The sequence below is a fragment of the Homalodisca vitripennis genome, chromosome 6 (genome assembly GCF_021130785.1).
Source record: "Homalodisca vitripennis isolate AUS2020 chromosome 6, UT_GWSS_2.1, whole genome shotgun sequence".
NCBI classification, from domain to species: domain Eukaryota; kingdom Metazoa; phylum Arthropoda; class Insecta; order Hemiptera; family Cicadellidae; genus Homalodisca; species Homalodisca vitripennis.
The window spans coordinates 80,090,388-80,112,752 of record NC_060212.1 but is presented as its reverse complement, the minus strand read 5'-3'; positions in this window follow the sequence as shown (position 1 = coordinate 80,112,752).

Here is a 22,365-nt window from a genome sequence, read left to right as displayed (position 1 = left end):
GAGCTATATTTTAGGTTTTGAATATGATTTTGTGTTCCTTAATATATTATTAGGCATAATAAATACTTTTACTCATATAACATAAATTTACTTATACATACTACAAAATAGCAATAGAAACCAAGTAAATGTTAGGAACTATTTACTTGTTGTGAGGTTTAAAATTTTTTAGTGTTCCAAAGATTTTAATATATTAAAATGACAATTATTTCATACATAACACTGTACAAGTTAATAAAATTAATATAAATGTTTTCTTTTACGCCTAAAAATTACTTTCAAATATGCTTAATTTGACTACAGGCCTGCAAGATTTTATTTTATATCTAGTGGGTTCTATTAATATTTTCTGTGTACTAAAACTCCGTACAAGATTTGCACCACTTTACCAATTAGCTTTGTGTTCGTAATTAACGCCACAATTAGGGTGCTTGTATTGGCATGTCCCAAATGGCCGGAACGATAAATGGTGCAAACCTCTGTTCACACTTGTCATTACAGTTTGACAGGCAGATTGGTGTGAATATGTCAAGTGAGAAATGTATAAATTTATGTTATAGAGTTTCAATAAATATTTGTGTTCAGTGTAAAGCTTTCTGCTATAGAAGAGTGCAAAATATTTCACAACTGAAGCATCAATTTGTGGTATATTTTGCAAAATATCAAATAGTAAAAAAAGTTAAAAACGTCAAATAAAATACCCGAGTTAATTATAGCGTATGGCTAATTTTCCTATATACATAAATAAAATACTAATATTTTTTATAATTTACTACTAATATTTTTTATAATTTACTACTAACATATACTAAAACATCCGTCAAATATTCTTTTACAACCAATTTTTCACGTAAACATAATTTAACAAGTTATAAATATATACAGAAAAGCAGAAATGACACCGGCCGAGTTTAGAAGAAATAATTTTGATTCAAGGAAAATTATTTTAGAATATTGGGAAATAAATTGCATAAATTTTACTACTATTTTTCACTGTATATGGCCTTAATTGATAGTTATGTAGTAAAATTTAATGTAGGTTATTTTTTCGTTTCATTTTAACCAACATAAAAATGACTTCTACTAATATTTTTTATACTTAGTATTTATATAAACAATACTAATAATGTACTATATTATACTAATAAACATTGTGTTTTGTAAATTTCATTGCTAAAGACATGTGTTATTAGATACTAAGCTTTAAATCACGCTTTATATGGTAAACCTATGGCACTCATAAGATGACAGGTATAAAAATATTACATGTAACAAGTTTTAGTCATTACTACAGAGCATTAGTTATGGGACTTTTTCAACTTTATAGAATAAAGAGGCGAAGCCCTGAGGCCAGAGAGAAAACCATATCCTTAGAGCCCCTTTAGTGCTCAAGATAATTCTACGGGTAAAGTTTCCTGTCCCTATATTTCATGATTTTTTTATTGTAAGCGTTGATGAATATGGTAATTAGGACATCATTTTTATTATATGCATATACGAAACAACGTGATTTTTCTGGAAATTGTCTGCTAAAAAAGGAAACTGCTCCTCTATAATCTGAAAAAAAAACAGCGAGGAAAAAACATTGGTATAACATGGATATTTTGTATGCATATATTATGAGTATCATTGAGTAAAAATAATCTAAATGAATAACGTAACAGATTTCTAATAAAAATACAGTATTTTATAGAAATTAACATTTTTTCTGCTATGAGATAAATTAATTGAAGTGTTCTATTTAATTGAAACTAATATTTTTTACAATATATTTCAAGAATTTTTTGAGATTTATGGTTTCATAATGGTCTTATTCTGTCAGAATGCTAGTAAGTCAAACTTTCCTCCGCTAGCCACAGGATATTTAATAAGTGTGTCCTGTCTTTCGATCAGCGAATGGTATACGCTTTGTTTTAAACATAGGTCTTGCACAAAAATACTTACTCGTAATGAAATATTAATTAAATGCTGTTAAATATAAAAGTAAACAATACAGGTGCTTCTATATGAAAACAATTCGCTCATATTTATTGCTTCTAGAGCGTGCAATACAAATTTCTCTAGGTACAGAATCTAAATCATCTTATACAAAAAGGCCAATATCTTTTATAAATGGATAAGATCAGATTTCCGTTTATTTAAGAAATAAACTTTCATCTCTTACGTTGTGAATACAATATTAATATCTCGCATAATGTATATGTTCGGATGTTGCCTACACTAACATTTTGTGTAAAAGGGTAACATACAAAGTGGAATTATTGGATAGAAACAGGAACGTGGAATCCTCTTAGATCATATTTTAAGCACTAGAGAGAGTCTAGGAAAATACAATTGTGCTTTGTAGTTAAGTAAGGTTTTCTTTCTTAATATATTATAAATAACTTGAAATTCTCTTTCATTAGCCACCTTTTTAATACTGTAAGATACGCTTGTTTATTGTTACTAATTAAATGCAGCAATGTTGTTTTTATATTACCCTCGGATAACACCTTTGCGTGACTGGCATACTAAGTAATGTAGGTCGATATTTCCAATTGTAATAATCAAATGTAGTGTTTCTCTTAATTTGTAATAGTGATATATGTATGAAAAATGCTCTATGGAAGGGTTGAAAATGTATAAAAATTATAAACTTCACGTTTAGTTTTAGTTTCTGTTAATAAAAACGTGACCATTGATATTTGTACACATGGATGTTACTAATCTAAAGTATTCAATATTTGACCTGTATAATGATATAATAATTAATATTAATGATAGGTTTTAATGCATGTGCATTTCATATTTGTTATGTTAATTGTACAGTATTGTTATACATGATTTGCTAATTGCATTACATGACATTCTTAAAAGTAATATCATTAAGAACAAAATGTAATTCATATAAATACACTTCATATAAATAAAAAAAAGATTTTGTTTACCTAGAAATGACATGATGCTCCCTGGATAGAAAATATGTTTGTGTTCAATATACTTTGTTGCATTAGCTATTGGCATATGTAGGTTAAACTGGCAGTTATTTTACATATTTTTATTATTACTACAGCGGTACTGTATGCTTATAATTTCTAGATAACAAAGCAAGAAATTCAGTGTAGTTCTTTGACCTTTATCTTACTATTTTTGGCTAATGCTCAAGTATCAGGGTGGAATATAATTTTTAAAAACACAATCATCGACTTCCTCATAAGAATTTTTACTTTTTATTTTTACGGAAACATAACTTAAATATCATAGAATTCACAAACATATATTATTCTTCCTTTATAGCAGTTCAATACGAGAAGGCTATCTTGGGGACTAATTGTACATTGCGGTTTAACATAAATAATAACATTAACTTAATCAGGCATAAGTTTAGATAGAAAGAGACTGGAGTAGACATATGGTTGTAGTTATATAAATTAAAGCGGACATACTATATACTATTCAAAGCTGCCCTATTCTTGCAACGATATCCTGAGAACTAACAATAGGAGCCGCTTATACTGGCGGCCATTACACATTTTGTCATATAAACAAATTTTAAACCAATGAACCTGTCACTCCCTAATATGAAGTCAAACATAGGAGAATATTATCTCCTTGTATTTTAAATTACGTGTGCTTTCATTTGAAAAATTACTATTTAAGGTATTACAATAACTGTTATTCAGTTATGTGGGTCTGATGATAAGTTCCATGATCACAAAGTCCTCACAAAAATAAAAATTAAATCGTTTGAATGTTTGTTTAAAAATTTATAGTACATATACCAAAGTATAAAAATGTACACGAAGCACTACAATTATACAACGCGGATTGGACATATCTTTGAAATGATACCTTTCCAATTAATCTACTAAAACAAATGTGTAAAAGGATTTCAGGTTAAACTTTGTTCTGGTGAGAGAACTCAATGCTCAATGCTCTTTCGCCACAATAATGAAACCATTATTAGAAAGTGCTGGTTGAACGTAATAGTTATGAATCTTCCAGTCCTTTATTATTTTCTAGTAAAATATACAATTTAATAATTTTTATTCGGCAACAAACTTTAAGACTATGTTTTAGTGTAATGTATGAAATGCATTAAAACATGTATTATTAAGATTCAATGTTCGAAAATAGTATGATACTTAGTAGGCTCATATCAGCAGTTAATAAGCATCAATAAAGTAAATTCCTTTTGCTCGCCATACCTGTACTTAGCATACAACTAAAGATAAAGTGGCTTAGCAACATGTAATTTATTTAATAAAGTATATGGACCTGAGTGAAATGTCTATACACATCGTTCAGTCAATAATATTTTTGTAGCAGATATGTTTCGAAGCATCCAAAATTTAGATATTGTCCAACCAAAATTTCTAATCTCACTTATTATCTCGTCTTGCAATATTGTATTTGGTACTAAATGGCCTTATGTTCATTCGACAATTCTTACTGACGGACCGAAAGTTCCCACGTGACGTGGAGGTCAGTTGATAGAAATTGCGTAAAATGTATTATCGACAGTATTTCTGGAAGATATTGAAAATTTGAGGAACGCAACTTCTAGCTTAGAACACCTTTTAATGCTTGCTTGATTCTATTTCTTACCCTTATAAATATTTTAAAATATACAAAAGTGCAATTATGATAAAAATATTGTTCAAAGATTCAACAGTGACATTAGAAGGTAAAAATAATCCTTAACATGTCACCTATAACTTTGAAGCATGATGTTATACATTTTTATGAGGAAAAAATGTTTACTTGTGTAAATATTAATACTAATACACTTTTTTTCACCAGCCATATAAAGGTAAAAGTCAACTATCAACGGCAAGAAACAAGACCTCTTTACAAAGGTGCTTTGGTAAACAAATGACGGTAATATAGAACATTTCCAATGTTTCTTACCTTACATAAGTTAGAGAAGTGGCACTTGTCCTGTTTTATCGCAGCCTTCCACACATTCATATGTAAGTGGATTTTCTCTATGAAATATTCCTAGAACCTTTATCTTGATATAAATCCTGGTTCAAGTAAGCATATCAAAATAGTAGTAATACTGAGCTATATACTGATTAAATATGTAACAATTACCACATTGATTTATTTATTTATATTTATATGCTTATGATATTTGTATACAAATTATCAATGACAGTGTGAATGATTCTTAATAGCGATACTAAATAATAAAAATTGAAAATTACGTTTAAAATAGCAATTATATATAAAATATAATTAAATAAAAGTAATAAAATCCCAGGTAATATTGGTGCATTTTGTACCGTAATATAAGTCAAATTATCATACAACAATCACACTCGAAATAATTCTTACGTTTTAGAGAGGAATTGGCATTTTCAAATATGAATCTAATGTTCATGCAAAAAACTGTGATGTAAAAGTGTACATTACAATTACATTACAAATTTACGTTACAATTATGATTAGTTGTTATATTTTGTGTTTTTGTCATATTAAATAGTAGTTTGAACATGAAATATAGTTTGTAAAATTTAAGAATGTTTTGTGAAGAGTAATTTAAAAAACATTAAAATTAGTTTATATAACTATATAATAATACAATCATAAACTTAAAATTGTTGATTTAATTTCATTAAATAACTTTTTCACCAAAATATACAGTATAAAGGAAAAAAATTACAAATAATTTTTTCAAAAAAAAAACTTGAAAGAAATAATTTAACATCCCCTTTATTTTACGCTAACAAATTTAAAACAGCAAATTTACGCCTTTCATATACATTTGAAACAATGAAAAACGCTAAAAAGAATAAATTTATATCTCTAGATATAGGTATGTTTTATAAACAGTTCAACAGATGTCCGTATTTATACAGAAATAAATAACGAACTAGCCATTATAGAAGTTTAACTTGGTCCCTACGTTCTTAAAGTCAAATACTTTCACTATATCTGAATATTTTGCATAAACAAAATTAATCCAAAACAATAAGAAATCACAAATATTAGAGTTCAAACATTTTTGTTCATGAATTTAAAGTTAATTCCAGGTTAGCCAAACGGTTCTTATGGTTTTAGAGTAATAGTCATAGTAAAGTTTTAGGTAATACGAGTATAGTATTAAATTTCAAGAAATATTATTGATAAAATTCAACCAAAGTGTGCGCATTGTAGTTATTATATGCAACCATCAACCTGCCTTATATTCATTGGAATACGCTTTAGTATAACAGTACATTTTTCAACGTTGCTTTAGTAATAGAAATAAGACCTTATAGTTGTGGATTCAAACATTTAATAATGCACATGCTTCTATGACAAAAGAGTTTATAATTGTAGTGTATGGGACGTGTAATGGTAACGCTTCTACAGTTGCTCCTCAGAACAGCTTGGAGTAAACTTAAACTATCACTAGTATAAATGAATAAAACATTTTCCAATATAATTTTTATTTAGTGTACTGTATATAATCACATTTTGATAATTTTTGAAGTGCTTGATGACGGAATCTTTGATTCAGAAAGGCCTTGCACAAAATAAAAATTATATTGGAAAATGTTGTATTCGTTTATACTAGTAATAGTACAGTAAACCTTTTTCTTGCAATGCTCCAAGATTCTACATTAAACTTAAACTTTAGTTTTAAGCAAATATCATGCTTAAATTGTGTTATTTACTTTTTTTAATATCGTTAGTAATATACATTATGTAGTACCATTTGTAAAAGTTTATGAATCTTTAACTATTACAACTACTGACCACTAAAAATAGGTCCAATATATAAAATTTAATAAAAACATTATATTTATTAACAGTTTATTACAGAATGGTTTCAATTCGCAAACTATACCGAGGACTTGTGCATGTGCAATATACCAGCTGCCACGGGAAATCCAAGACGAAGATACATTTTCAGAATCATTCCAACGAGATACATTCCTCAGCAATGTACATATTGGCAGTTCCATATTCCCATTTACAACGTTAGTGGCAGTTACATGGCGTAGAAAAAAGGTAAATAGAAAGCAATATATGTTATTTTTATTGTTAATAAAATATTACTGCATAATATAAAATATAAAGCACTAACTAATGACATGTATTTATATTAATAAAACAAACTTAAGTACATGTGTATGTAAAGCATAATATATATATAAACTGTTTATTCGCTATTTGACATACACATATTTTTTGGAATATAAAATATATCTAATGTCCTTCTGGATATAATTAGAAATTTATAAACAGATAAATAGAGTTGAAAAGTATGTAAATACTGTTGTAGTCTGAATTCACTTTGATTACAAATGAAATCAGAAAATGTTTTAATTTAAAATTCGCTGTTGTAACCTTTGCAAGGTTAAAATTTGTTTACCGTGAAAAACATTACATTTGATACTGTAATTATAAAGAAATATAAGTTAAAGGTAATAAAACGAATACATACCACTGTCGATTTAGAATAATAGTTATATTTTACTTCCTTGAGATTAAAATCATCATTAAAATGATCAACGTATGTGGGAGTATTAAGTCCTATCTACATCTCAGTCAAGAAAATATATATATGTATATATATATATATATATATATGGCATCTATTGTGGTATATATATATATATATATATATATATATATATATATATATACCACAATAGATGCCATGACATTGTAAGATATCACACAAAGGCAAATTTTAAAATTTTTAAGAAAGACTTATTTACTCAAATATGCGTTTATGAAGTGTTATTTGGAATAATGTGAAAATATCATTATTTTATTGGTGTAAAACTTAAAGCTGAGAAACTTAGGAGTTATTACTGGTAAACGTACATTTATTTGAGGTTCAGGTATAAAGAATTCATGTTTGACATGTATAGTTTTTTTAAGAGTAGCATTAATCAGTTACTGTCCGAGTAAAGTTCTTTTACAGTATTAATGTCCAAAACCATCTAAACGATTAGTTTTTTTATCGCCTTTGATTTTGTATTTTTTTATCGTTATTTCCTTAATAAAAAACCTACGACTCCATTTTTACACTTTTACTACAATTAAGTCTTTGCCGAAACCCTATAACTTAAGTTTTATGATGTTAGCATACTATGTACTATTAAATAATTCAAACCAAAACTCTTTACTGTAAAACCATTAATTGAGAACCAAAATTCTATACTGAGAGTTTACCTGGATTTACCGCTAACTATAGTGTTATACCTGCATAATATACTGGTGACAGACCCTAAGTAGATCCGCCAGTCAAATTTGATGACGTTGCTGTTGGCCTACTGTATGATTCACAATCTGAAAACAAAATATACCTGTCTGTCCATTACTACGTTTATGTTTTTCTATTTTTACTGTTCTCTTTTTAACCCTGAGATTACCCAGACCATTTTGGCTGACCCATCCACGGAGGTAATAATAATATAAAAAAACTGAAAAATCCGTGTACCTCTTTAAACACTGTATATATCATGCCATGCGTGCAGACTAGCAATCAGACTAAAAAGAAATGTTTACAGCCCTAGGCAAACACATTTTTTTACCTACAACGGGATGTATTTCACTGACGGTCAGCCAAATCCCTTATATGGACATGCGCCGAAACTATTTTTGTTACTTCTTATTTTTCCGTTCAGAAGTTACTTTACTTGGAACATTTTAAGTATACACTGAAATCGTAACTGAAGTATCCTGTAAAAATTTAAGCTAGGTAATCATTCAGATTTATCTCATAGAGGGGACATTCCCGTATCAAATATGAATTTGTTTTAGTAGGAATTACGTTACATGCAAATTTTCCATTGAGTTTGTAACTCAATATCCGTTTTGGAGACACATGAATTGTGCCAGAATCTTTACTTAAAGTATATAATATTTTTAAGTTATAAATTTATTTACTTTTTATAAACCACACTGAATTATATGCTTTGCTTACGTTCAGATAAATTCTTTAAAGGTACAAGTACCATCATATAACTCTATAATGTCTGTATAAAAACATGCTGGTTCATTGCGATATAAAGAATTTAAAAAAAGGAATTACTGAACAATATAAAAAGTGACCTAATTAGTCGTACACATGTCTTACTAAATCTTATGTTAAACTGTCAGAGGATATTATATTTATATTTAGTGAAACTCAATTATACTCTCGTCATAGCTGGAGAAATACAAAAACACTGCAGTACGTGCCAGAAAGTTCTAAACTGATCTCAATAAATAGACAACTATACATTTATCTAATAGAAACTGTTCAATGCGAACCCACATCAAATACATCCCCAGCTGCTACATCTACATACATTATTTGATTCAACTACAACATGAATAAGTGTTTCATAGTGAGTGTTCTATTTAACATTATGGTTACATGCGTTACAATCAATATCATAAGAGCTGTATTCATGGTTATAAAAAAGTAATAAGTGTTGAGACCCTTTTGAATTTGATGTAAATGCAATCCTTGGATTTCTTACATGTTCAAAAAAAGCCAAAATTATTAAAAAATCTTATTGATCAGATTAAATTTTGATTACTTACTTGCAATGGTTATCAATTTTTAGCAACCATTATCTTTATAATCAAACATAGCAGTCAATATTAAAATATAATGCAGATAAACAACAGCAACAAAAATATTTGTAAAAGAACGTTGTATTTGTAAACACTTATGAGCTTTTAACTATTTTAACTTGTATTGTTTCAATATAATTAAAATTACTCATTAATTTAAAATATTTATAGTATGATTACGTAAACTTCTGATACAGGTTTATACTTTTATGTTATGTATAATTTCTTGTCTTATGAAGATCTTGAGTTTTAATATTACAATGAAATCCCTAAATTTATAATTACGTGTAATTATACTATTTGTGGTAATGATGGTGAAGCTGAATAATAATCGTAAAAACATTGTTTATATTTGTTCTGTTTATTTAAGACCTAACCCTCGAAATGAGCAATATCGTTTTTTTGTAAGTTTTACGCTTTACCTTATATGTTGAATAATTACTTGTGTGTACTAAGTGATATTAATCTTAAAATTTGTCGACCTGGTTATGATCTAGCTGCTGGTGACAATTATTGCCGAGAAGTCTTAAATTTTATAAGTTTTTAGAATTTGTCTATTTTGAAAAATAATCTCAATTATAATAACAAAACTCTTTATCTCATTTTCTCAAACGTCTTTGGCCTATGTGTCGTTGAAAACTAGTGATTGTTTGTTGGTAAGGATAGACGTCATCCCGATTTTTTATTAAATTTGCAATTTAAATCGATACATTCCAAAAACAGAATATTCTACAGATTAAAAGTTATAATTTCTGCAAATCCAATTTCTTGGAAATACACACAAGTTAAAGGGACTATGATTGGATACATTTGTATCAGTTTAAAAATCCTGATGAGGCCTTAGATATTTTTATCTGTTGTTTATAGTGTTCTTGATCAGTTTTTCTCGAAGAAGAGATACTGTTCCATGACCTCATATCCAGTCTAGCACACATCTAGCAGAATTGTAAACATTAGGAATACAGACAAATATTTTAAAAATTGAAAAAATTATGAATCACTAATGATCTGAGATATTCTGAAGTTTATGCTATTTTTTATTCATTTTAGGGCGATAATTAAGAATGGCATTAAAGATTCTTAGGAAAACTATATTGTTTGCACAGAAAGATTGATACGCAGGGACACATCAAAGTTTTGGTCTCATATCAAAAGTGTGAGAAAGCATGTGCACTCCTCTCAGTATAACTTATAATAATGTAGAGTTGACTAGGATGTGGCAGGGCGTTTCGCAGAGTTTTTTCGGTCAAACTTTTGACAGCTCCTGGTGTTGATGAAATTGATTCAGCCATTTGTTCGGAAGAAGACCCATTATTGCAATTCTGCAATGCGGGTACTCTTTATGTTAGCTATGTTTCTTCAGTTTTGAAAAGTCTTAAATCAAAGTGCTAATCTGGGCCTGATCGTATTCCCTAATATATTCGTAAAGCCTGTAGCGATATTTTAGCTATTCCTCTTTGTTTTATGTTTAATCTTTTCCTCAATACGGAAACCTTTCCTCAGCTTTGGAAAGTTTCTAAAATTACTCTAATACATAAAGGTGAAGATACTTAATTTACTAACAATTTTATACCCGTTGTTGTATTTTCTTCCCCAGCCAATTTTTTTTGAAATAATTTTACATGGAAGTCATAAATGATTAGATTAATACGCATAAACATTTCTTTAATGTATCTAAATGTCATGATATTATCATTTTATAAAACATTAATACTATTCTTGTTGATAACAATTAATTGGGATGGCTCTAGATGGGATTCTGGAAGTGAATGATTCAGGTATAATACTAGATGCTAGATTACCTTTCGTTAAACATGTCATTTTTCCAATAGTGTAGTGTAGCGGGTACAACGGTTATCTCAAGATAACCGGATCAAGCAACGTCGAGCGTGGCTGCTGCTTGGATGGGTGACCGTTGAGCTATCCTGTCCTTGCAAGCAGCCAGCCTGTCCAGCAATTGCTGGTGGTTCGGAAGTCACCTTTAATCCATTGGTCCCCCAGGTTAATTGTTAGAGAGGGTTTATTAGCCCTAACTTTGCCTGATAAAATAAGGCTACTTTACTTTACTGATATCATAAGTAAGGCATTCTGTAGCTTAGGTTTAATACTAATGGAAGGTCGTAAATTTGCCTCAGTTTGCACGTGAAAAGGGCTATACTTTACTTTGGTACAATCTCATTTACATTATGCTGCACCAGTTTGGTACCCACACAATAATTTACATATAACGAACATGGAAAAAAATTCAAAAAAGATTTTACGATATTAATTTTTTTTTTAGAATACGGTTTACTCAGATTTAATATCCTATAGCAATTACTATTCAGGTTCATTTTTTGTAATCTTCAGTCCAGACGTAATTTGTTATTGCAAACTCATTTTTTAAGCTTGCTAGAAATGAAGTTAAGGATCTACTTCAGATGTCTTCTCTAAAGCAAATTCGTTTTCATGTTCCCGGAATTCAAACTAGAAGTAAGTGTTTGCTGTACCTTTTTCTAGAAATAATATGCTAGCCAACTCTTCTATTGTCTCAATGATGCGGGTTTACAATTAAATGGGTCAAAATTTAGATACTTTTAACAATATTTTATGTCATATTAGAAGGGTATGTTTATATGTATGCGTATACAAATATTTATACGCATAATTAATTAATTAATTTAAACGACAGATGGGCATAACGTATAAACCGTAGTTTTCTATTTAGTAAGTGATTGTATCCTTGTATATTGGTAAATAATTTTTATTTATTTTTTATTTATACAACTTGTATATGTTAATAAGGGTTCAATAGTTTTTGTTTTTTACAATTGTTTTTTTCTTAAAAGTGGTAGTTTTTGCTTAGTTTTTACCATTCCTCTGTTGTTATTTTTACCTGTAACAGTGAGTGTAAAAATAAATAAAAGAATGTAATGAACAGTTTGTATAATTTTTCTGTTATCTTAAAAATGCTACAAAGCAATTATTGTCTTTTTTGTAATATATTTAGTAGCATTATACAACTCGGTATGTCACTGAAAAGATGAAGTCAGCTTCTACGCTGTTTATTTTAATTTTGTATATAGTATGCCTTTTACAGCTCAACGTCTCGTGATAGAACAACAATATAGTTTCACCCTAACATTTAAAAATAATAATTAAGAAATGTACCCGTAAATATTCGTTTAGGTGAGATATTGAGGAAGCGAAAGGTAATTATAAGACTAAATTAGCTCTTATTAACGGAAAAGGGCCTTTTTGACATTATTACGTCACAGACGTCAAAAATTTGAATACGTTATCTCACTTATGTCTTTTTAAATGTAATGAACGTAGCGTAATTAAATTGTACACCTTTTTACGAGAAAAATGTTTTCCAACATTGTGTTTTTAACAGTTTTCCTTTGAAAATACAATCCTTCAATTTGCCTCAAATCTATTACGTAAACAGTTGAAATAGTTTTGATTGTTTTCTCAATCTTAATTATATACTTACTTAAGTGTAGTTTCTTATATATAACGTAATTTACACAAGTAGAAATGTTAATGCTTAAAAACTTTCCTTGTTAACTAGAGAATGCTCTTTTGCTTCCATCAGTTCCGTAATTCGACATCCATCATCGTTTGTAGGTGGCGATCAATTATTCATCGCACGTAGTGACAGGAACATCGCCTCTGTGTTGTCCGGACACAACTTGTCATTTGGCGCTTGTAACCCTGCATCATTAGTTTCTGTTAAACTAATACATTATATTGTTCAATGTTATTGACTGTTATTTCCTTTACATTATATATTGATTGAGGTTAATTTTTATATTTCCATTAATAAAAATAGATAATAGTTTATGTTTTTCTAAATTATTGTTTACGTTAGACCTTCCGAGTGTATAATTTTTAATCTACGTAGTACTAAATGCGCTAATTTTACAAACATCTGTTTAACTGAAGAAATATGAGGCTTAATATCTATAATAAGTTCTTATAAAATAACTCACAACTCTTTTTATGGTAATTAAATAATAATAAATGTTCGATAGAACAATATAATATACTTGGATATAGATATTCAGAAAGATATTAGCTTATTTCTAATATTTTATATGGTATTGTGTTTGATATAACATTTGTAATGTAATTTTGAAAAAATGGTGATATGTGTGTGTGTGTGTGTGTGTTATTATTAGAAGAATACAGTTTAACAATGTGTAGTTAGTAAATTAAATTAAATTTAAATAATACATTTCAGAAGTGAGATACAGGTACTGCATTAATCGTTTAAGACGTTGTTTTATGTCATTCAACAAAGATTACATAATCACTAACTATCTTAAAGGTTCGTATGGCAAGGATTTTAAATTTGTATAAGTCTTTACCAAATGCAGACCTAAATAACATTTAAAATCTAACTACACGTCATTGAAAATTTCTAAGAAAATTCTTTGTTAGGCTAACTAAAAAGTTTGTTAAGGGTAACTTATAATCTTAAAATATCACCTGTTTATAAATGAAATACCTACTTTCTGTGTATTTAAATATAAATTACAGTCACTTGTATTCCATGTATTACCGTTTGTATTGTTCAGATACGGTATACTATAACGTTTCAAATGTCAATAAATTTATCAAAATAATTACCAACGATTTGCACATTTTTATTTTTGAAAATTACGTTAATAAACAATACAAGTTGCTGATATAAATAAAATTTTATACTGTCTCAGAAAACATTTCATTCATAGCTAGAAGTGATGTTAACTTTTAAGATGTTTCCCTGTTATTCGATTTCAATCATGTTAAACTGTTTTACATTTAAAATGAATTTTTACTGAAATTTAAAAAAGTGTTTAACCTTATTAAGGATTATTGAAGAGAAATGCAATAAATTTTAATACAATAAATTGGATGATGAAGAGACCCTGATCTTAATTTCCCGAGAAAACTATATCGTTTAAGTTAAACAAACTGCCTCGTGAGCCTTTTCCATTTCACACTTCTAAATTTGATCACACTGTAAAAATTACCAAGACGAAACAACTGTTGCAACGGAAATATCTATCCATCTAATTCACTTAATGAATACGTAATCCCCTCAACCCCTTGATTTCCAACAACCTAACTTTTAGGAAAGGTACTTTTATTTATAAATATTGCTGGCGAGCAAAAGTAAAATACACGATCTAGGTGGGAAGTTCAGCCTATTCAGTACCGCGGAGGATGGTTTTGTATATCTACTGGATTTTGTTTAAACTCTGCTATTGATCTGAACTCCGAAACTTGCTGTAGTAATTACAAAGCATGTATTAAACCTGTGTATGCAATTATAGCTTAAGACTAGTTAATATTCTACGAGATTTTAATACTTTCTGTCATCACCCATTTTAAAAATTTAGAATATTACTTAAATTTAAATAAACAACGTAGCAAAATGTTTTGAATGGAAAATATTTACACTACATATATAAAATTACAATTCTTATAATCTATTTCTCACGAAGTAATTGTATTAGGTATAGTCTGCGTAATTGTTTTTATTATGCTTTAGCATTTAAATATTGCTGTTGTAAATATAATTTTTTTATACTCTTTGAACTCTCTCTATGAAATAAATTCAATGAGGAATGAATTAAAATTAAGGAAAACTCAAAATGACTTATTACCCGAAATTCTTATGAAATAACTAAAAAGATTAATTATTACGGGAAACAACTAAAGGATATTATTAAACTCTAATGATATTACAGCTGGCCACAGCCGATATACACACTAATAGAGCAGAATTGTTATCTATTGTTTTGGGGACAATGTTGCATTGTGTAATAGACTAAAATTTAACGTTTGATCCTGCAATAGTTATTGAACGAGTTTCTGGAACCCTATGGTGGGCTATTCTTTAAAACAATGTGTGAACTAGTCAAACAAAATTTACTATTATACATTATTCTTTACCTTTGGAGAATTGATTAAGAAAAGAAAAGAATATATAGTATTCTTTTGTGAAATTAAGCGCCGACTTATGTAAACTGCTTAGCAATAATTACAATGGTTAAAAAATAACAAGGAACATATGATATAAATTATATATGATTGTTGTTATTCGTAAATATCAAACTTGTTATTAGTTTCATATTGGAACACTTAAGGGGAGTCGGATGGTCCTATGCTTGCCATGTTAAATTTGCTATGTTTGAGGTACATTTTCTCATAAACTATAAGGGCTATCTTAACTTTTTATAAATACATTTATTTAGTGAGCCTTTGTGTATAATTTAAGCAAAGGAAATTTTAATTGGTCAATTATTATTATTATTATTTTTTTTTTTGTAAAGGGAACTATTTTTTTAATATTTTAGGTTTAAAATTTGAATTATAAAAAACTATTCTTAATTTTGAAATTCTGTTTGCTTAAAATATGCAGCTTTACATAATGAATAATACAAAACAAAAATCATGACGATATCTCTTTTGGTTCTCTAGAAAATGAACCTTTTGTGTAAAAAAGTACGATTTTCAGTAAACTGCGTTTAAAGGCTAAACTAGAAAAAAAATTTGTTTAATGTTGTGCAATCCTACCTCAGTGCATCCTAGCTCCATAAGATGGGTTGTCTGGGTCCTCATGCTCTTCATATAAGTCTTCAAGCCTTCTGTTGGCTTGTGTTTTTTGTTGAAGGCATTTTTTTTAACTTCGTCAATTGCTTTTTTAATTCGGAGCTCGTCGACTTTTTTGAACCTCTCCACACAGTTTGATCCTGGTTGTATACCGAGTTTGTTAAGAATCCTACACTTAACTATGCTGCCTTCATTGTAAGTTGCAATGGCTTCATAGACTCCAATTATTTCAAGGGTGGTTTTCTGAACAAAAGTTGTTTTAGGGATCCTTGACCAAATCAAATTGTTCAGTGATTCACATACATTTTGAGTCTTACCATGTAAGCACCGCCTAAGAAGCTCAGGTTTAGTCAGATCTTTAAAGATAGGTTTGATCTCATTCATTACTATAGTAGGCAAGTTTGTATGCTCGTTATGATCATAACCTTCATATGATTCTATTGCTTTTTTATATTTACACCGGACCCGACGGAAAAAAGACCGTGATCTGGTTCTTCATTGGATGATGACAGCCTGTTTCATGGCATCTAAGTTACCTGGATTACGACGAATTGCAAAACCATAGTCATTTTGAATTTCATTTATTGCAGTGAATGTGAGTCGCCCACGGCCTCCGATAGTTTTACCATCCGTCAATGTGGTTTTGGCCATCTTAGTTTTTAATTTTCTGAGCCGACTACCCATCCGTTTCTGCACACCTGTCAGTGTTGCCAATGTAAAACCGGCTAGCAACTTCATGATTATAACATCATAAGCATGTACTGTATAAAATAAAAAAATGTTATGCCTGAGGTCCGCCACTAGAACTGAAAATCAACCTGTGCATACAGTTACAATTTTATTTATAACTTCGCTAAATATCAATATATTCATATAAAACTTTTATCTATCTATTCCTAACAAACTACAAAATAAAAAAAAAGTTTAATCGTTTTTTTTGATATTTTAACTATCCGACTCCCCTTAAAAATATACCTACTTAAAAGGGTACAATTATTTTTTATAAAAAGTCTATTAAGATTAATAAATTAATTTAATTATAACAAAACGAAACTCTGTATTAAATCAATCAAGTATGAGTAAGTTTATTGGCTTCCTGTCGATTGTATCTTAGTCTGATAACCGAACAGTATATCAATTTCAAATTTAAACGTACAAAACGCGTTGAAGATATTTGTCGAAATATTTTCTTTAGTCTGCTTAGTTTGATATTAGATTTATCTAATATATCGGAACATGTTGGTGGGTATTATAAAGGGTAGTAACGTATTTTATGAGAAAATGTCAAACCAATGTATCTGTCACCTACTCCTGGTTTTAGATCATTTAGAAGATTTTTCACTACTAAAAATTGGACATTCATAGCGTGTACTATTATAGGGAATCGTTAGTTCTGAACACACACACACACACACACACACACACACACACACACACACACATATATATATATATATATATATATATATATATATATATATATATATATCTGTGTGTATGTTTTATGGTTTTTTGCGTGATTTTTTTATACAAATGTGCGTATATATACACTCTTATATAGTGCAAATGCTCCAACACGTTGGTTAGTCTCAATACAAAGCAGTTTGGTCACCAACATCTGTAATATTTTATCTAGTATTTTTACATTCAATAACAATAAAACATGTGTCCTAGAATTATCTCTCAGGCTTTTTAGGTGTCCCAGGCATAGTTCCTAGGCCAGAGTCAAACTAATATATTACAATGCATGTTTATACAACTTAAATTACTAACAAACCAGCCACTATTGTGTTTTCCTCTTGAATAGTTTGTAGTTAAAGAACGGCTTGTTATAATAAGGCTAGATTAAGATCACGTATTTTTGATCCATTTATGTAATTACATAACAAAATTATTTTTTAAATGGTTTTTATCCAATATCGAGGCACTTAGAGCGATTAATCTGTATTCTTCCCTATCGGACAATTGGCTGTAATAACTGATAATTTGCTTAAGGTTCTATTTTAATTAGGATATCTGAAGTTATTAATGTAAATCATATTTTATAAAGACTTATTCTTAAGGTTTTTACAGTATCTCTTACAAATAAATATTTTTGAAAAACGTAATTTCACTATTTACTAAAAAGAGACATACTGAGTAAGATTTTTAACTATATAGAACTCCCAATTAAAGTCATCCTATGGTGCCTGTAAACAATGTTCGTGCGTATAACACTCTATCTATATAGAAACGGACGCTTTAATAGGATAGGTTTTTTTAACCTATATTACATTATGTGTAAATTTACTTATCCGCCTGAATAAGAAACAAAATTGCTGATCTTGATACGTAGAGCTAACTTTTTTTTGTGACACATGCTCTAAAAGTTCATCTATATTATTCTCTAAAAATTTCTGTTAACCATTTTATATTGCATGAGTAGGAACAAATAGCGATAATTCCTTCATAGTATGCTAAAAAAGTGTAAGTGATTGGTAGAATATTAAAACAATGCTACAAAACTATCTAAACTTTTATATTTTACAATATACTTTTCAGAAGACAGTTAAATTATGAATTATATAAAAAAAATTTTCAAATTTTATTTCAATATAACGACGAATAATGGGTATATTGCACATATTTTTCATTAACGCAGTTATTTTACTGTACTATGCATAAAGAGGTTAGATAAAAACAATATATGTTAAACTTTCACTGTTTGCATGTATAAAAAACGTTGTTTAACAATACTATATTTTAAGGGCCAATTTTGTTTTAATTAATATTGGGTGGATAAATTAATAATAACGCTTAAAAAAGCATAATAGATCTTTTATTATTTTCATTTCAATAGGATTTGAAAGACTCAATTAAAACTTAAATCAATAAAAGTTTCAAATAGTTTACGTTTCATGTAATATAGGAAGAAGTTTATCTCTCTCCAATAATGAATTCTGTCTGGTTCACTGGATGTGAAATCTTCTGGGTTTAGCTGTATTGCTCACAGAGATTATATTACGTTTTAATCAACATGTTACTGTTTACAACATATAATTTTTAAAAGGTTCAACAAAATTACTTTTGAAATAATCGGCTATTGAGATAATATCATAGATATTGCATTTTATAATAGAAATTGTAAATGCCAAATAGAAAATTTATAGAGATCCAATGATATATAGATCCACCAGTTTCATAATTATTTGTATTGTCACGAGATAGAATTTAATACGGTAATTAGTAATATACGGTATTAAAATTAATACCGTCCACTTTCATTTAGTAAACAAATAAAATCGGGTTGCAAGTAGAATAAAACAAGCAAACACATTACACAGCATTGTGGAGATGCACCTTGTTTCATAGACTCCAAAACAAAAAAAGATTCTTGTCCTGCTAACCATTTTGCCTGTGTTTCTGATTTTTTTAAAGACTTTCGCCTATCATAAATTCTTCCGTTTTATATATTTATTTCTTAACTCATAAATAAAAATTTAATTATTATTATCGCATAGGGGTATTGGTTTCACATTTTAATCAAGGTATCTTACTTCAGAGAAAATATAATACTTTTTACTTTATGCAATAAAAAACTAACAAATAAACTTTACGATTTAAACAGATAATATTTAAAAACGTCTTTATATATTGTCCGATTTTATTCAATGGAAAATAACCTAAAACTTTTACTATTTTAAAACCTAAAAATATAGTTTAAATGTTGTTCGGTTTTACATTAACACAAATGTTAAATATTTGCCGGTCTGCCAATGTAAATTATTCAATAATCCTCAATTTATTTACAAATGTTCCCAGGTTCAACAAATAAGTAAACTAGCTGAACATACAAACTATGCTGACATGTACTATCTACTCAAACCATACAATAAAACCTTGACAAATGATCTTCGATATCAAGCTTTTGAATAATCATACAATACATAATATTGTGAAATAAAAGTTTCTATAACATAGTAAAAAATTGCGTCCATATATGTGGCTGTACAGTCTTGCATTGGCGAAGTTAGATTTGCAATTACCCCTAAGTAGGCTGCGTACAGACCATATATAGAGCTACCATAAATCTGTAATGGTAACTTAAAATTTATATCTTCAAACCTGAAATTTTATACAGTCTTATACTACATTTCAACAGTCTACATTTGAAATAATTCGATTAAAAATGTGGAAACACAAAAAATAGCTATTTTCGTCATCAGCATTAAACTTACCTTTTGGCTAATTAAAATTAATTAATTAGTTTAGAATTTACTTTAATGCTTTCATTTAACATTTTACATTTAATATTTTACTTAATCTGTAGTTAACAGTTAACTGTCGTCTGTGTTAAGAAAATTTAAGAATGATTTAGAGATCACAGCACATCGGAAATAGTTAAACAGCCGGAACCGAGTTTATAAAAATACTTTCGACGTTGTAAATTCTATATCAAAATAAAATATTTTAATTACCCAACGGTAGCATACATTTTATAATAAAAACCAAATTTATGTCAAAAGAATAATGCGCGATAGGAAATATTTGTATATTTTTTCTGCTACAATATTAACTGCCTTTTGGGCCAATGAAACAATCATAAAATGTTTTATTAATCTTCTGATATTTATTACAACTGCTAAAATCAAAATTTGCTCTTTTCTTGATAACAATTTCAAATATTTTATCATTTAAAAGTTTATTATTTGTACGAAAATTGTTATTTTTCTACATTTTCATGCAATTGTTGTCATTAAAATTAAGTTTCCCGAAAGGGTTACATTTTTTTAAATATCTTAGTACGTTACCTTTCTAAAATTCTAAATGTTAGTACTTTACTCGCAACCCTTGACTAACCACTGTAACTTCCGGCAATAGAATTTCCAGCGGCTTCTTTCTTTCTCTTCTCATATCCAGTGTTTTTATAATCATTCACTTACCTTTTTTCACAAGCTTCTCCTTCGTAAGATCTGGATATTGATTGGTGCTTTTTAGGATACTTTTAGGAGTGCCCACCGTCTGGCAGGAACCTCGGACCTTGATGTAATAAAACTGTAATCATACACTACTATAGCTTCAACTTTAATAAAGTCATATTCCGTTTTCGGTGTAGTTAAATTTTAAAATCGAGAATTGTCCATATTCTCAGGAAGTTATAAATGTGTTTGCATCGCAGCAGGGTGAACTGCAGCTGAAATCAACATTCGCAGTAGATCAATCCTTACTTATATAATGTAGTTAGAAGTTCCAAGCACCTACGTTAACTTTGTCTTTGATTCTTTCATTAGAATACTGACCAAGCACAGCATAATAAGTATTTGCAAAACATACAGCATAAAGTATATAATTGTTGAAAATTTAGATTTTCTTACCTGGATATTTCTTACTCTGTGTTCAGCTGTTGTTGGAAATAAGTTTGATGTAAGTAGTGTTGTTATTATCAAGAAAAATCTATTCTTTCAAGGCTACAAATCAAAACAATAAATAATTTGTGGTTATACAAATTAAACATACAGTAGTGCTGTCATTAAACAATCTTTATTGAGAATAGTTCGTTAAATGTAACATGGAATTTCAAATTATGAAGATAATTGTTTGCTGTAATTTAACTTCATATATAAAATATCTGGTTACTCTCAACATTCCAGACCAGTTAGGTGTAGTCTGTATGTATACATAAAAACAATAATACCTCTTAATTTTAATAAGAAACCCCAATATTGACTAATTAAAAGTTTAGTAAAATGATTACTGTAGCTTTTACGTGATCGATTAAAAATAAACGCATACAAACACGTTTATAGATAACATAAAACTGTCGTGTAATAACATTGATTATATATTAATTTCTCCTAACTTTAACCAAATACCCCACAATCAAACATATTGACAGATAACGTACATTTTCATATATATTTATACCTCCTGATGTTAAGAAAAATCCTTAACATTGACTAACTGAAATTTCAGAAAAATTTATTGCATAGTTCTTTGATTGAAGCTTATTTTTGACGATGGAAGGATTGTGAAGGAAACAAGATTTTTCCGGACATTTGCCATCGTTCAGTGAAACACAAAATCAGTAATACTACGTTTCGAGATATGCTATCTAATGTCTTCTTCACAAACAACTAACCTAATACATAATTACAAACTAGGTTAAAATAAACAAATCGTACCAAAGCGTTGTGACACAAGTCAGGAATCACAACCACCATGTTGTGTGTCAACTTCACTAACTCTAAAAACATG